Below are 19,150 nucleotides of genomic sequence, written 5' to 3' on the forward strand. Positions count from 1 at the left end.
CTGTGCCTTAGCCAAAGGTTTGGTGGAACAGCTCTGTCTTGCAGGCCCTGTGGAAAGATGTCAAGTCCCACAGGGCCCTAGTCTCTTATGACAGAGCATTCCACCATATCAGGGCCACAGCCAAAAAAGTTCCTGAAATTAAAATCTGATATGAAACCAAACTGGAAAAATATGCCTAAACATTTCAGCATCTGCAAAAAACAAAAAGGAAAAAACACTTAAGCTCAGCCCACTCAACCGATTTAAATTCATTTAATTACACTTTCTGTAAAGAAGTTCACAGCTTTGTTCTTACCAGATGGAAACAGCCCCTTATGTGCTTAAATTATGTCAGTAGCTATCTTATTTTCTGCTCCTTTTCTTTTTCTTTTTCTCAGTGATGACTATTATGCATTTTGTTTTTGGGAAAAAATATTTCCAATAAACACATTATAAACACGGAGCAAATTGTCAGCTTTGTTAACTGCAAGGGGTAAAGGAAGCAGCAGAAATAGCTAGAGTATACTTATAAAGGAGCTGGACACCTGCTCTGCGAAGTAGCCTATTTATAGATAAAGCTGCCAGCAGTGACATTGTAAAAAGAAAGTTCTCCTTTCCACTAACTTGGCGTTTGTGGATTGTTGGTCATTTGTCGGAGGATGAACATACCTCTTCACATCTGAAAGAAGAATGATCTTTTCTTGTCTTTTTACCTTGGTGTAATCTGCTTTGAAGACATATGCTGAAATCCTCTGCACATCTCCTTGGGGACAAGACCTCCTGAACACAGCAGGAGTTGCTTTTGTGTAAATATGCATACGGTTGCATGCTTTTAGTCTGGGAAGACAAGCTGTATACCACGCATGAGTAATCCTATTGAAATTTGCAGTTGTAGTTGTATAAAATTGCCAGTAAGGCAATAAATGTAAGTACTAGTATTTATGACACACTTTCAAGTGGTCATTTTCAGAAACGGAATTGCCTTCACAATAAATGTAGAAACTGCATTCACACTGCTCATTGGCCACAGTTAATAATCTTACCGCTTGTGGGTACCCTAGTGGTAAATTTATCTATTCCTCTGAGTTGCTTGATTTCTCTTTCAGGATGTTTTGGACAAACTGCTTTCCCCCTTGTAATATAGAGAAATACGCATTGTTTAATTCATGCAGAAAAGCTCCATGGAATACATGCCTTGACATAATTTAAATTATATCTGGCTCTGCTTTCCTGTGTTCATATTTTAAACTCTGCCTTGTGAACTTTAAATTTAAGCATTTCTGGCATTTGAGGTCAGAAATCTTCACTGCAGAATTGAATATCCTTTGGATAATATATTATAACAGATCATAAATTATCTAAACCTGTTTTACAATGCTGTTAAAGAACCCTAGTTTCAATTTTTGTCCATATTTTAAAATTGGATGCTCTGAAGGGATATGGCTTTTTCTGTCCAAAAGTCACTGGAACTATCTTTTCATGCATCAATGCTAACAAATGTAGGTGAGTGTAAGGTAACAAAGCTACATTTTAACCAACAACAGTTCTTGCTTGTGTAGATAGCTCTTATCTTGGAAAGATGCTGGAAGGCTAGCAATGAGATGTGATCTTCCAGAAGCTATTGCAATGATTTTAATAGGTAGACCTTGAATTTGAACTCTCAGTTTTGTTAATATAAAAACTAGCTCCTGTTTGTTTCCTGGCTCAGTAATCCAAAAACTGTTGCTAAGTAGGGATGGGAAAGAAATTTAATTCAATTCACACTAGAAGGCCACCCTACGTAGTTCACACTTTCCAAAACAATACACAAAATGGAAACACAACAATCCTTTGAAATTTGCACTTCTCTAAATTTTCAGATGTAGTTCTTCCACCAATTAATGTCTACAGAAACACATTTACTATGCTTAAGTGTGCTTAAGGAACAATATATTTGTTCAAATATACAAAAATGTATTAAACTAGGCAAATTTTTTGACAAAAAAATGTATAATAGGAGAAACTCACACTAAAATGTGAATGTACTTTCATGAGGATAAAACTCACAAACTGATATATTCACCCACCCCTCATTGCTGGCCAGTTAAAACTCTGAAGATAGATAGATCTAGGCATTTCATTTCACCCACAAACACACTCTCTTTTCTCTGCCCTCACATATCCACTGCAAAAGGAAGGGAGAGAACAAAGTAGATCTAAAATATCCCTCTATTGTCATTGTTAGCCATGCGAAATGAATCTCCATGTTCTGTGATAATGATATGGTTAGTTTTTTCTACTGTCTTTTGTAAAATTTAAAATGCATATTTCCAAAACCCAATTTTAAATCAGAAGCTAATAATAGAAAGCATGCAAATCATAGCAGTGCTTTCATTATTGATTTAAAATGTAAGCTGAACATTGTTGATTTAAAATGCAAGCTGAACAGTGTGGTGTAGTGGTTAAGAGCGGTAGACTCGTAATCTGGTGAACCAGGTTCGCTTCCCCACTCCTCCACATGCAGCTGCTGGGTGACCTTGGGCTAGTCACACTTGCTGAAGTCTCTCAGCCTCACTCACCTCACAGAGTGTTTGTTGTGGGGGAGGAGGGGAACAGGAGAATGTTAGCTGCTTTGAGGCTCCTTAGGGTAGTGATAAAGTGGGATATCAAATCCAAACTCTTCTTATTCGTAAACAACATAGGCTTGATGCAATTCCACAGAAAGTGCAGTGCCGGGAGGGGGGACACACATCATGGGGTATAAAGGTGTCTTGTTTACCGCTCCCATCTTGCATCAGTGCAAGGCTGCATTGCCTCGTTCCAAATCAGAGAACGCATGGTGGCAGTTGTAGGAGGAGGCGAAAGAATGGGAAGGACCAACATTGCAAATGGGCAGGGCCACACTAACACCCTCTTGTGTGCATGAAGCATACACATAGGGAGACAGACGGCCACACATACCTAGACACACACCTGCCGGCAGGTACCAACATAAACATACTCTCACCTGCAGCCATAGCTTGAAAAGCAGAAATTAGAACTAGAACCAATGATAGGCAGAGGCAACTACCGTATTTTTCGCCCTATAGGACGCACTTTTTCCCCTCCAAAAATGAAGGGGAAATGTGTGTGCATCCTATGCAGGCGAATGCGCACCGACCCCTCTCACTCTCCAGGCTTCATGCACCTCTCCGCACCTCTCTTCGTGGACCTCTCTGCAAGCAGCGGGAGCCAGCGCTGGGCTCCCACGGCTTGCAGAGAGCTGCCTGTTTGGGGGCTGGGGTCAGGGGAAGCTTGGGCCTCCCCCACCCCAGCCCCGTGCCTGGGGAAAAAATAATTCCCCCCCCCTTTATTTCCCCCCAAAAAACCTAGGTGCGCCTTATGGGATGGTGCGTCCTATAGGGCGAAAAATACAGTTTTGCCATCATTCGTTCTCTGCAGTGTTCTACAATGGCAATACTGAGATTGACAGGAGGAAACTGACAACTGATTGTAAGTAAGAAGGCCAGCAGGTGGGGGCAGACTGAGGTTGGTGGGGCAGCCCCCAACTTGCCTTGGTGCAGCAGCCTGCACTGTTTATTACAAATCAAATTTGGCATGGGAAAATCACTAATGTAGGCAGGTATTAAGAATCCAGACCAAATTTCCCACTGGAGATCATCATTGTCAAAGTTCATAGTACCAATCACCTCTTGAGCAGGCACATGTGTGCACATCTATTACCTCTGTTCGATTGGTGGATTGCATCTGTTGCCATTAGTTGTACAAAAATGATCAGCTGAAAACAGAGCTGAAGCAGGAAATGAAAATGGCTGCTGCACCATTGCGAAACTCTTTCCCCTCCCACCCATTGATTTATAGTAATCTGCAAACTATGATAGCGGCAGCTAAAGAATGCAGAAGTCAATCTCAACCAGCTCTTAAAATAAGATGGATGAGAGCTGCCAATTAGTTATCATTTACTGAAAAGCTATACAATATTTTATTGCGTGCAGTGGCATTTGAAACACTTTCCAGGCAGAAGGAACGGTTTTGGTCTCCACACGCCAACTACGTTAAACATCTAATTGAATTACATTTGCAGCTGTTAATTAACATAATCAAAGTAGACTCAGGTAGATAAGTTGCTATTATTACCGTATAGTGAAGGGAAGGCATTCAGCATTAACAACTAGTGTCTTCCATTTCCATGGGAGTATTAAAATCCCAAATGCGTAATTCGATTTTATACTGCGAGGCAAAGGAGATTTGCAAAAGAGTTTCTGAGGGCGCACTAGGTATGGTCCGAGAACACTTTTCTGTGCTGCTGTGGGGTAGCAGGCAGAGAGAATGGAAGGATTATATTTACAACCCCAGAGACGGGAATAGGAACTTGAACTTTTGAGTTGCTTACTTTCCTTCATTATTACCAAAACACAGACTGACAGTGGGCTAATATAAAGCATCTTAAAGCCCTGTTTGCTAGTTATTTATGGCTGATTTTTTAAAAAATGTTAATATATTGATTCCCAACAAACTTTCAGATAGCTTATCAACAAGACGACCCATCACAGGCAAGTTTGTGTCCTAGACCTAGAATATAGTAAGAGAGGAAGGAATGTTCCTTGTATCACATCCATCTGGTCAAGTATTGTGAGCTCTGAGAGGTAACAGCTTTCTGGGATGTCTAGCAGAGATACTGTATTTCCTATCACTGCTATCTGATCCTTGATGCCAAGGATTTAACCTGGCACCTTTTGCGTGGAAAAGAAGTTCTCTACCATTGAATAACAAATGTTTTATTGGTTAAGTGGTGACGCTTAGCTATTCCTAAAAAGAACTATAATGCTCACTCTGGTCAAATGATGCTTTGATGGCAATGCATGCAGTGAAAAAAGAGGCCATATCCAAAAGTGAAGGGGGCAACAGAGAACATGCAACCCACTGTACAAGGCAAGTCTAGGAAAAAGACTATGATGCTCTCACCATGGCTTGAGCTGGGCGTCAATAGCACAGCATCACAGGTCACAGGAGCCCTGCTTTCCCTGTTTCTTTGCCATATTTACTCTTTGAGTACAAATGCTCTACATCAGCAGTGGGGAACCAGAACTAGCTGGTGGACTGGATCCCTACAATTTGTTTCTGTGGGCCAGCTTTTAAAGTGGTTGGAGCTGCCCACCGGTGGATCACTTGATGGCACAATGACATCAGGTGACCTGTTTTCCTCTGCCCTTGTGGTTTGATTTGTAAGCACCACCCATAATCAAGTATATATGTACCCCACCCCTGATAACAAGTTGTTAGGCTAATTTGGAAGGTGAGTCTGATCAAGGTATGGAAGATGCCAAAGATGAATAGAACACCTGTGTTTCATATTGCAAAGGAATTCTAGAAAGTTGTCAGCCATTTGTCTATGATAAATCAAACACACACCACAATTGCCTCATTACGTAAATCATGTTCAAAATACCACAACACACACGTAACTGGCTGTAAAGTAATATTACACTGTAATTGTTGGACTTGACAATCTTTGGACTTGACTACCCTTGGACTTTACGACAATAAAAACATATAGAAGATTAATAGTAATATGGTATGTTATTGTCATCAGGAACAGTGCTTTGCAATTTTTTGATATGGCGATTAGATTACAGTTTTATTATATATAATGTTATGTTACTTTACAGCCAGTTACGTGTGTGTTGTGGTATTTTGAACATGATAAATCAAAGGCAGAATGGGGACAGTCTTTGTGCATATGCTTTCTCAAAAAGCAGTTCAAATTTTGTATTGCAACATGGAGTCTAAGGATTCTAGGTAGAAAAATAGCTGAAGGTAATTCTTGCCCCCCCACCCCAGTATGTGTGTGGGACTACCCAGTAGGATCCACCATCTTCTAATTTTAACATTTAAGATCTATGCAGCAATGAAAGCTTCACTTCTATCATATTCTGAGTTCAGCAAATTGCCAGTGCTGTTTATTATCCCTCTTTAATATCAATGTCTGATCTACAAAGAGCCTTTTTAGGCTTCTCATACGGCTTGAGAGCCAGTGTGGTGTAGTGGTTAAGAGCGATAGACTCGTAATCTGGGGAACCGGGTTCGCGTCTCCGCTCCTCCACATGCAGCTGCTGGGTGACCATGGGCCAGACACACTTCTTTGAAGTCTCTCAGCCCCACTCACCTCACAGAGTGTTTGTTGTGGGGGAGGAAGGGAAAGGAGAATGTTAGCCGCTTTGAGACTCCTTAAAGGGAGTGAAAGGCGGGATATCAAATCCAAACTCTTCTTCTTCTTCTTGTGGATACTCTTACCAAATCACATGGTCTGGGGGTTCCTAGTCATGATATGACATAATGATGGTAATGGATTGGGCAACCAAAAAGGACCAGATACCTTGTGTAAGGTGAATCCTATCAACTCTTGCTTAGTGAGTCACCAAGAATCTTGGGGCGGGGGCGGGAATACCCCTTGCAAGACTGGTCAGCCTATCCCTGCCTAGACTCACTAGAGCATTTCTACCATCTGAGGCTGATTTGGGGCAGCATGACCAGTTTGGTTGCACTGGGTTTGGAGTCTTGGGGGCACTACAGGGGGTGCCACAAATATGAAGTAGAATGCAAGGCAAGAGGTAGGGGACACTGGGTTTTGGCACCACACAGGGTACCACTGAAATTTGAAACCCCAGGGTCTGCCACTTTTATGCAAGCTTTCAGTGCTGCTGTTTAGTAGAAGACAAATTTACCTGGCATAACAGATGAAGCTTTCAGCATGCAATAGATGCTAGACACTAACACAAATGAACCATCTATGAAAACAATTGACTGTTTGGACTTCGGGTCTAGTTAGGAAAGTGCCTAAGCTAATTATATTTGCCATCGTTTAAAGTGGTAAAGAGCCTGCCTTGAAGTTAATAAGGCTTTTAGAGGTATTCACTGTTCATTATTTTACTCCACTGTGTTTTAACACAGTGTACCCACACTGTGTTTACCCACACTGTGGGTTCAGACAATGGTGATTAAAACTCATGTCCAGCATGAGTAAAAGTTTTCTGTTTTCTGTCCTCCTATTTAAGAATATATTATTTTGCATTTGTGGCAGCAGTATTGTTAAAAGGTGATGAAGCCGGACTATAACTATTTCAGATGTATCATTTTTCTCTCATTCATTGCTGTTTCTAAAATGGTCTAGGATAGCATTGTCTCTAGAAAAAATTACATTATTAGTACTTCAAATATGAGCCAGGGAAATTTATGGGCATTATCTCAACTGCGAAAATAGGAGATAGCATATGACTATCAGTTAAGCGAACAAATTACCAGTCCAATTCTGGCTTAAATTACAAAAATATGAATCTCACGAATTGCCTTTAAAATCAGATAACTTACATTTCCATCACAGGTAGGGAAAATTGGCTCAAGTATTTTGGGTAAAGTAGAGAACATTACAGTTTAATATTTCAGTACCTATATTTATGTCGTTCCAAAGCAGTTCAAGTATTAGGAGATGATATTGCAGCACAGTTGTTTGAGTGACTGTTGCTGCCATTATAATAACAGTCATATAGTACATTTCACCCTAAATAGTACCAAAGATGCTGTACTATAATGCTGAAATAGCAAAGCACAGTCCATTACTTAATTGTTCAAGTTGGAACCTGAATTTCAGACTGATGACAGTGAGATGCACATTGGATACAAATCCATGCATATTCAGAAAAGATTATAATAGTTCATTTAATAATGAAGCCTAGAAAAAAACAGAATAAATGGTAAATGAAGCATAAGAAAATCAGAATAGTGATGCTCAGCCAGCCTACTGCTTCAGATCTCCAAGTTGCCTTTCCAAATGTTGCTGAAAAGAAAGATAGGGAGGAAAACAGTGGTAGACATGTCATTATTGTGTTCTCCCCATAAATGGTAAGATGGGCATAGATCAATGAACCTGTCCACCTCACAGCCACTTCTGAATCATCATTATATATATTAATGAGCTCAAAATAATTTTAACAACTTTATGAGAAATTAATGGCATGAGATTTTCATTGCCTAGTTAAAATATTTCTGTTCTCCAAGGATTTTTAAATATTGCTGCTTTGGGCATTTTGCTACTCATATCTAAAGAAATATCGGGAGTAACTCCCTGAGCATTCTCCATGCAAAAGACATAAATAAAACAAATATGTAAGCTGCAGATTGAAGTTTGGATATTGCCATGTGACTTGCTTGCATAGCCACAAACTTGTGTTAGTTTTATTCTTAACTATACACTTTTATTGGCTTCCTACTACTTTAGGATGCAACCCATATGCACACTTACCCAAATGTACATTACAGTATATTGTACATTCAATTGCATGCCTTCCCCAAAGAAGCCTAGGAATCACAATTTAGTGAGTAATCACCTTCCCTGCCTCCATCAATCAAACTTTGAGCTTCTTAAAGCATGAGGGGATATATATTGCCAATTAACAAAGCCTTGCTTTGAATCTTCTACAGACCCTTCCCCTTTTTAATGTTTGGTGGAGGTAGAGAGTGTTTGGAAATTCAAAGTCACTTCCTTTACAACCATATCACATCATACAGCTCTACACTAGGGAAGTAGGAAGCAAAACGTACATTGCAAAGCATTTACCACATTGACTGGAGTTTTATTTACATAGTTCTATAGAGCACACAAGTTGCTGTTTTCTCTTAAGATTTTGCACAAGTGGCTTATCATTCTGTCCCATTTGAAACAGTTCTATGTATTTTACAATAGTAATGATCTCATCTGTTTCTATCATTGTACATTCTGTTGCTATAACCTGGCCAGGGACCTTGTGGTGAAGAGTGGGTAAGAAATTTTAAACCTAATATGTATACAGTGAAGGAAAACTATAAGCACATACCAAGACCTCATGCAGATATAGTCACCTACTTTTCTCTGTGTTTCATCTGCAGAGGCTGGGAGTGAAATCTGCTGAGCATTACCCATCAACAAATCCCATCACACTCAATGAGGGATTAGAGAGGGTGGGGGCCAAAGTAGGAGCTTGCATTTTACACTGTCCTTTCAGTTTGGCTCTAGCTGTGCACAAGTGATGCAAGAGGTGCATTCTCTCCCACATTAAAAAGGCTTCCAATCAATTCAATGGGGTCCGCCATAGCACTGCAGTACAGCTGCTTATGCGCATCCAGATGTCTGGATCTATATCTGCACTGCCCACATGTACATGTGTTTCCCATGCTGGTTTAGGGCATTCTTATGTTTAACTGTGCTTAACTTTCATGTGCCATTGTTGATAGCAGACTTCTCTCTAAACTTTTCCACATGTTCGATGAAGGCAAAAGAAGAGGAGAAACCAACATGGTTTCTTCCAGATTTTGTTGGACTGCAACTCCCATGATCCCTGACCATTGGCCATGCTGGCTGGGGCTGATGAGAACTGGAGTCCAACAACTTCTGTAGACCACCCCATTAGCTACCACACAATACTGACCGTCATGGGTGCCACTCCAAGATACACAAACTCTTGAGCCAAACGCCATCACTTCATTATCAGGGCTGATTCAAACAGGAGGTATGGTATGTAATTCACCCACAATATTCTTCTTCTGCTCCCTGAAGGCTTCTATTTAATACAGTTAATTCAAGCCTTTTCTCAAACCTAAGATGGCAGAGTAGCGCAGAGGGAGTTTGTAGAGTTAATAGCCGTGACCTGCTGCCATTCAGCTCTAAATTTTCAAGGCATCATCTGAGTCCTCTCCCCCACTCAAAGTTTTCTTTAATAATCAGCTGGAATTCTTCTTCATGGATCTTTTTGTATATGTGCTCTAATGTACATGGTGAGTCTACTATCAGACTCATTCAGATACAGACCAATAGCTGTAGCGAGCTTCATTTCAACTTTCACCTTCACCTTCACCTTCGCTGTGTGAGGTAGATATTTTGGTAGCGTGACATGAAAGGTTGTCATTTTTCTTCTTCTATGAATACAATCCTAGGGTGGAAGCATGGAGGATGAGAAAGTAGCCATCTTCTTTTAGAAGACATAATTAAGGGGGAAGTGAGGAACAACATACTAGTTCAACCAAAGTATAGCTAGAGAGACAGACAGACTACAGTAATAAAAATACCCTTTGTTTGATACAGATGGAACATGAGATAATATTGCACCAACTGAGAGCAGTACTGATTTTGCCTAATACTGATGGTTAGAACATTCCTCTTCACATTTGAATTGCATGAAGGGGGAACCATATAATCACTGGAAAGCAGAAGTAGTCCTTGAGCCTGGGCACACTGGTTTCTCTGCTTCCAAATGCCCAGGCGTTGGCATGGATGCCTGCACTGAAGAAGCCTATTCATGAACATGAGTTTGTAAATAGTCTTCCACATTCATAGAATCATAGAGTTGGAAGGGACCCTAAGGATCATCTAGTCCAGCTGGGATATGCAGCTGTCCCATACAGGGATCAAACCTTGGTGTTATCAGCACCGCACTCTAACCAACTGAGCTATCCATGCTAAGTCCCTTTGGGAGTCCTGATTGCATGTGAGCAGCTGCTTATGTATAGGCTTATATATTGCACAGGTCCATGCCTAAGGCAGGGGTGGGGAACCCTTTACAACCTGAGGGCCATATTTCCTTATGGGCAACCTTCCAAGGGCCATGTGTGAAAGGGTGGGTGGGACCCTAGGCAAAAGTGGGTGGAGAAATAATTGATGTGAATTTTACGTTTGTACAGTAGGCCTGTTTCTATACAAACAACTCTCTGTCCTTCATCCAGACAAGCAAGAGGCCTTATCAGAGTTCAAGGGCACATTCCAGCCAGGCAAAAGCATTTGGGGTGTGCAGCAGAGCCAGGGAGGGGCATAGCCTGGCAAGATTTTCAGACAGAGAGGCATGGACACATGTCCCCCGGGTTTAAAGTAACCACAGGATGCCCCCTTCACTCAGTTCACACACGTTAATGCTGTCAACATATTAAGATGGAGGGGGTATTGGGCTTTTTTGTTTTGTTTCTATGGTATGTATTTTTGTGCTTTTATATTGTAAACCACCTTGAGATCCTTGGATGAAGAGCAGTATAGAAATTTAAATAATTTTATTTATTTCACAAGCAGACAAACATACATTGAACACTCACATAAACAGAAATACAAATAATACCCCATATAATAAAAATAAACAAGAAAGAGAAAAAGAATAAAAAATGTAATACACCCATGTGACTTCCCTCCTCCAATACTCATCATCCCTTAAACTTTAAGTTCCTATTTACATTGCATCTTATACATCTCATCTTTAATGTTCTTAGTATATTAATTTTTCCTACGTCTACTTTACGAACTTGGTCTATACTTACCAACATGTTCTCCTTAGAACAGTGTTTACTCATATACTCATCAAAACATTGCCATTCTAGCTTTAGTTTCTTATTTGTCTGATATCTTATGGCTGCTGTTAATTTCGCCATTTCTATAAACTCAGATAATTTACATATCCAATATTCTTTTGTGGGTAAATAATTTCCTTTCCAATTATTTGCAAGTAAAAGCCTGGCTGCAACTGTTGCATATAGAAATAATCTTTTCTTATCTTGTGGGATGTCTATTAAGCCCAGTAGATATGCCTCTGGTTTTTTTTTTCTTCTATTGAAAGAGCAGTATAGAAATTTACTAAATACACATTTGAATAAAATTTAAAAAGTAGAAGACGGAAGAGAAATTAAGAACAGGACATATTAGGAAGGCTAATATGAGGACTGAGAGAGAGACTGCACATAAGCTTTTAGTCTTTTTTGTGTTATTTGACAAAGCTGCTCTTTTGGCCTCTTTCCTCTGTTTTCTTTATTTTATGAGACTAGGGAACATCAGAAGAGCCCTGCTCAATCACACCAAAGGCCCATCAACCCCAGCATCCTGTCATCATAGCAGCCAATCCGACAGCTATGAGAAACCCACAAGCAGGGACTGAGTGAAATAGCAGTCTTCTCACTTGTGATTGCCAGTAACTGGTATGCAGGGACTTCTTTTGACTTTTATACTTCTTATAAACAGCTTAGGAACTCACAGTGCTGCTACGCCTCCTAACATGGGTGCAAAATGGCTCTGTGGGTGCTGCTGCTCAGAGCCACTCCCAAGTTTCATATTGTGGGAAGCCTCATATTAATCTCAAGGCAGATAACCAATGGTGGAAATTTCCTTAACACAGGCCAAAGGAAGGGATAATATCACTGAAACTGACCAATTAAAGCCATGGTGCTTCTCAGACAAATTAGAGCTAAGGCAATTAGTGCTGCTGCCATGTTCAAAACCAGAGAGAGGAAGAGGAATGTGGAGACAGATTTGTGGAAAACCTATATGGGCTCCTTAATAGCAATTGACCACATCCCCGGACCTACGCAGAGATAAAGAGCAGAACTGAGACAAATTAGTGGCACCCCTGGAGGGCGGGGGGCAGGTAGCTCAAGCCCAAAAACCAATTAAGCTTAATCTAGGGGTGCCAGGGGAGTGACAACAGTGACACATCAGAAGCCAAGCAGCCCCACAGATGTAATTTTCTATATGAAGTGGTGCCAGACACAGGAGTCAGTATTATATATGTTATGCTGGCTGAGGGAACTGTCTGAGTGCAATATCACCTCATGAAACCTGCTAGTTGAAAGGAAGCCTCTTCTTTCCTATGGAACTCACAATCCTGTCTGTCTTTCTGTGTAAGTTGGAAACCGGCTGCTGCCCAGCAAAGAGGCCTTCCTGACACTGGAAAAGGTGGTTGTGCTATTATGGAGTGATGATTAATATTCTGACTTCACAGAATGAAGGTGTTTGATACAGAATGTGGTTGACTCTTACCTGTCAAATTTGGCCTGATGGGGAAAGGAGCAATAAGGATTTGGCCCGACGGTTAGATCCTGTCCCCAACACCTGTCACACAGGCTCAGTTAAGGATAGACAGACCAATTAATGTGCAATCCCTCTCAGTTCTGCATTGGGACAGGACTAAGTGCATCCTATCCTGTTTCCCAGACGAATTCACAGAGCAAGGAGCCCAGGGAACCATTCTAGTCTGTAGGCATCTGGATTACTCATGTTAAGTGTTTAAAGCACATAAATCTGTTTTGGCGGAATGGATGCAGTGTGGCAGCCCCTGGACTTTCGAAAGGGATCTGCAGGATGGCAGGTTCTGAAACACACCCACAATCTGTTTGGGGACAATTTTGAAATCTGAGTTCAGCAGATTCCTCCCTCATCCCTGGGCTCAATGCATGGACAATGAAATGGATGGCAGCCACTTGTACCCATTCACCAGGAGCTTAGAACACACTCTATGCCTATGCAAGATGCAGAGATCTCAGCTGTATGGAGAAAGCTTCCAGACCTACCAGTAGCCTTTTTATCATTTCTCATAAGACAGTCAAATACGCCAGACACTTTTTATTAGTATTTCCTGAAATTCACTTTAATTCTGCTATGAGATCTTTTTTTGAAAAACAACAACAACAATAGCCACAAACCTATCTAATTAGAAAACACATTAGTTCTGCGCATTTGGGTTCCACGTAGAACTGAACCCAGGAGAAAATAAGTTTAGAATGCAGTGGCATGTTCTGAGTTTGGGAGGCAGTCATTCTGGCAAGCACTTTGTGGTTAAGAGAAAACCATCAGCAGGGGAAAAGAGGATAGAGCTATCAGTGGCTATGCTCTGCCTTCATAGTCATAGGCACTAATGCTGGAAATCACAGGAAGGGAGGGCCTGATCCAACAGTCTCTTCTTATGTTCTCACTAAGCAGTGGATATGAAGGAAGATTTTCTGAACCAGCTCTTTTTACCAAAAAGCGTTTCCTACCATGCTGATCCCAAGATGGTGAAAGAGATGGAGGGGGGAAAGTGGCCGAATGTGGGTGTAGCCTGATGAGTGAGAATATAGATAGAAAATGAAATATACAACACACCTGCAATAACAATTTCAATGTGTGGAATTCAGCTCTCCCTTCAGTCTCGCAGCTCCAAAGGGAAGAGATGAGAGGCTTGGCCAGTCCAAGCTAATATTTCATTTCTCTTGCAGAGCTGTACTCTTTGTCAACATTCTGTCTGCCGTGATGTCAGGCTTTGAAGCCCCGATGATTGACTGGCTTGCCGGCAATGAGCTGCTCACCAGGACTTCAAAAGCACTGCCAATATGGTCTGGTTGGGCAAATGGAGAGGCGTGATGGGCCTAATTGGGCTACTGGGTTGGAGGCGCCCCACCATACAGTTTCTTAAGGTGTCTTTTTCAATGCCTGTTTAACAACATAGCTAAAAGAAACCTTTGCATCCCAATTTGCTGTGTTTCTGAATACTGACTTTTATGGGGAAGTCAGTAAGGCTTTTACTTTACCAGGGGAAATAGCCATTATGGGTGTAAACAATGTTAAAAAGCCATTAGACTAAATGTGATTGGGTCATGCTTCTTTGGTCTTTTCTCTCTCCATTGGCCTCTTAAATGTCCATTTAGGGCAGTGGTTACCAAACCTTTTGAAGCCACCACTTTAGTTCCATAAACTCATCCCCAGTGACACCTACCCTATAAAAAAGAATTATTCATAATGAAGGTTTGCACGACCCACTGTGGAGGACAATAATACAATAAAATTCAAAACAGTAAAAATTAATTGCACATTTATTCCAAATCCAATTTAACCTATGCAGTTTAATTAACTCAACAAAATGAATGAACTTGATCTGGTGATACCAGCTTTTCAAAGTCTGATAATCATTTACACCTCTAGCATTTCCCTAGTGCCATCTTGCCTTTTAGCACCCCTTAGGAAATCTCTGGGAGGCAGGAATCTCCCTTTCAGAAACCACTGGTTTAGGGCATTATAGGGTTGGCACTGTATTAGTTTCAGGGAAACACTGAGATGGGAAGCTGATTTTGCTGGTGAACTTGTGCCAATGTTTTGAACTTTATGGATGAAAATTAATCTTCTAACCATAGAGGAGCCAGTTCCTCCCATGCAATTACATACCGAAGTTGGAAATTTCACATAACTTTCTGCAGCTCTGGAAATGATTTAAGGCCCTTTATACTTGTCCTTTCGGGAACTTCTTAAGAAAAAGTCAATGCAAACATTTAAGTGCCTGTTTCTGAATATAGATGCTTTACTGAGCAGAAGGAACAGACAGTTGTTCAGGATGTTTACAGTGATACAGATGTCAAGGTAGTCATGACTCAGACAGCAGTTGATGGATTTCATATTTTAGATCCCCCCACATTTCCTGCTATTGACTGCGCTTGGTAATAATTTCTTGTTTTATGTCAGTGTGAACTTCCAAAATGTTTAGTGAAAGCACCATAAATATTCAGAGCTGCATATTTTAACACATTGCACTTATCTGGCTGTCACTGAGTATGCATGAGGAAGGATTGCTTTCTTCCGTTAATGTATGTATCAAGATTCTTTTTATCTCCAAAGCTTAGGGTGGGTTGCAGGATATTTTTAATCAAAGGGTTTTTGTTTGTTTTTAAGTTAAAATACAGCAGAGTTTTATTATTATTTTTTTAAAGAAAAAAAATCTAAGCAATGTGAAGTATCAAGTGGATTTAAATTTCAGCCTACAATGGCTTGACAAAATAGCATTTAAGTTCTGTAAGGCAGTGGTTCCCAGCTGGTAGTCTGTAGACACCAGGGGGTTCTGCAAAACCCACCCATGGAGTCTGTGTCACAGGCCCATCAATTATCTGGAACATACTATTTTGGGGTGCTATGCTCTCACACAAGTGCACGGAGCCCAAAACTGCATGAAACAGCAGCTGGACACATGTCTTATGTGAGCTTGCACACCCAAAAATGTGCATCTTGGGGCACCCTGCTTTGGCACAGGTCACGTGAAGATGTGTGTACCGGTTTTGCGCCGGGACATGTTGGAGGGTACGGTGGCATCATTCACATAACAAGCACCAGCACAGAGATATCAACATTTTCAAAAGTAGGGGGTCCTTGGATTGACTTTTGAAAAGGAGGGGGTCCACAGTGCTTAGCTAACTGGGAGCCACTGCTAAGGCACGGAAATAAAACAAGATATGAGCACATGCAAAAGGTTCCAGCTTGAGGGTACATCATTTCCTCTTCTGAGACTGAATCTAAACCCAGCCTCCATAACGGCTATGGGCAGGAGTCAGCATCATTTTTAAGCCCATGGGCTGTCAGGATGCTGTCAGTGGCTCCTGCCTGATTGCCCAGGAAAGCAGCAAGACAGAGCAGAGAAAGCACAGGTTTTTTTAGTCCTTTTCATTATTATTCCAGATGCCAAGGCAAGGCAACCAAGCACCGTTCAGTATCCAACGCTGCTCAAGCGAAGCTCCACGCCTGCCTTCTCCATACTTCCTTATTCATCAGACTCCTCCCCTCTCTTATGGTTGCTGTTAAGGGCCAACTGCCTTTGAGCAGTCTGCTCTGCTCTTCTCAGTGAATGATTGGTTTGGGGGAAGGGAGATTCTCCAGTGATAGCGTGTCATTCAGTTGCTGCTCGGGCCCTGCCTGCTCAGTGTTACCTGGCTCCTCATTTCCCATTATTTCCCAACTTCTTGCCTCTTCTTCTTCCTCTGGGGTGTGCCCTGTGTCAAACCAATCCTGTAGATCTAAACTATCTGCCCCTTGCTCCTCACTGGGTAGGTGGTGTCCACCACTCCTCTTCATCTGCCCGGTCCCTGACATGGGCACAGTTGGATTCCTGAGCCAGCATGATGAGCATAACTTCCTTTGATCCTTCCCTCTTCCCTTCCCTTCCCTTCCCTGGTTCACTCCACCCCAAGAGGCAGAAAGGGAAAGCACACAAGCATACACACACAAACTTCCAGGGTTGGGGTAAAAGATTCAGAATCTGAGCCTTGAGAAGTGCATACAGTAAGGATGAAAAAGGCAGTGGGAAAGATTGTGACTCTTCCAACTTCTTCCTTCAGCTTTATGCGTTTATCAATGCAGAAAGATGTAACCACCCATTACTACCTCATGGCAGTGAAGTGGGGTGAATTCATAAACTTTGTTGGTACACATATGCATCACACTGGTGACTCCAAGACTATATGGTATAGACCCTTTGTCCTCTTCCCTTTCTTTCCATCCCCTGCACAGATGAATAGCACAAAGCATTTATATGCCTAGGAGCAAGTCTTTTATTTATCAGGGGAAGTAGCAGTCAACATGAAAATTATAAACCCTATGCCTTGACTTCTCACCATTTAAGCTAAATCACGTCCCGTAGCCTTCCAGAAACAGCAACCGAGTAAGCCGGCTAAGGAACACACACAGTGCCAGCATGCCAAAAGATTGAAAATAAAATAAAAACCCCTTGGATGTGCCTGCAAGACTATAATCCAAGATACCAATTTAAACAAAATTATTTCTGAAATAATTATTGAATAGGACATTTTTTAAAAAATTGGCTTGCTGCAAAGGGGTCTAGCATGAGTTGAAAGATTTGCTTGTACAAAATGGTGTGTGTGTGTTTTCTGCTCCCTTTTCTCCACATGCAGTAACCAACACCATATCTCATGCCATTCCCAAGGGTCCCCTGATCCTCTGGATTAGCTTTTTAAGGGAACTGGAAGGTGCAGGAAAGCACTTTGTAAAGTGCTGCTGGGGATTCTAGCTGAGGGGTACGGTACAGAGCTCAGAATTCTTGGAGAGAAAGAAGGTGCTTCTAATGTGCTTTAAAGGTAAAGCCTTAGCATCCAAGCCCATGTCTCACTGCAGGTTGATAGTACCTTGGACCAGTTTTTCCCCCTTTTATACCCTTATTTACAAAAGAGTTGTTTCTGTATTGCATAAGCCTATCTAGCAAGAGAACCTGTACCATTGTTCCAAAGTGAAAAGCCAAAGTGGAACGTATTAGGTGGCAGCGATGTTACGTGGTGAGCTTTTGAGTCTGACCTAAAAGCTTTCCCGCTTTTGTACACGGTTTTGTTTTCCTGAATGGTAAGAGCAGGTGCTTTCGCCCTGGGATGTAGAGCTTAATTGTGGTTCTGCGACTGTGCATTTTTACTTTGTGGCAAGAAGACAGCAGGACGGAATGCTTCTAAATAAAAACAAGTAATTACATACAAAAGTTCCGATTCCTATTTCCCTCCCTTAAAGTGAACTCTTTCTCTCTCTTTTTTTAACTTAATAGCACACATTATTATATTGATGATGCTGGCTGGATTAAAAGAGAAAACTGGAGTAGCTTGTTAGATGACTACTTTTGTACTCTGTTCGGCAATCTTTTCTTTTGAGTTTTTGTTTCATTTCTTTTGCTGTACGGGAGGCAGTGTGTGCACAAAGACATCATTCTGATCTTATGAAAATGTTTCTGTTTACTTCAGTGTGACTTGGGATTGTGTTGCAAGTAGAAAGCTCGGTGCTGGCCTTCTGTACAATGGTACCTCGGGTTACATACGCTTCAGGTTACAGACTCCACTAACCCAGAAATAGTGCTTCAGGTTAAGAACTTTGCTTCAGGATGAGAACAGAAATCGTGCTCCGGCGGCACAGCAGCAGGAGGAGGCCCCACTAGCTAAAGTGGTGCTTCAGGTTAAGAACAGTTTCAGGTTAAGAATGGACCTCCGGAACGAATTAAGTACTTAACCCGAGGTACCACTGTACCACATTGATATATTCAGGGACAGATAGCCACGACCAATGACTAGTGATGGTGGCAATTTGATTGTGCAAAATACTGCTCCTGATTAACTCCCACACACACACACACATTTAGCAGAGGAACAGCTTGTAGATATACACATCGGTGAGTGTGTAAGAGGAGCAAAGTGGGTCAGTGAAGTTCACAGAAGAAATGTGCTCATAAAGCAGGTTTCTATTGGAATCGTATGGAAGAATGCACAGGGAGCTGAAAAGACATTGATGCGGTTAGAAGCTATAATGAAAATAGAATTGCATGATTAGATGTATATATTACATGGAACGTCTCAGTAACACCTTAGGAAATGTGATTTTGTGTGTATATATATATCACCCCGACTCTTACACGGGAAGACACCCGAAGACACCAAAACCTGCATTCCTGTACCCGTGAAAATCTACGAAAGCAAACATATATATATATATATATATATGCAGGTTTTGGTGTCTTCGGGTGTCTTCCCGTGTAAGAGTCGGGGTGTCTGGGCGACGTTTCGACGAGGTCTCACTCGTCATCTTCAGGCTGGTGCTTTCGGCTTCTTGTTACTGGAACAGAGCAGGATT

This window comes from Podarcis vaucheri, assembly GCF_965113315.1.
Source record: "Podarcis vaucheri genome assembly, chromosome: 1".
In the NCBI taxonomy this organism is placed as follows: domain Eukaryota; kingdom Metazoa; phylum Chordata; class Lepidosauria; order Squamata; family Lacertidae; genus Podarcis; species Podarcis vaucheri.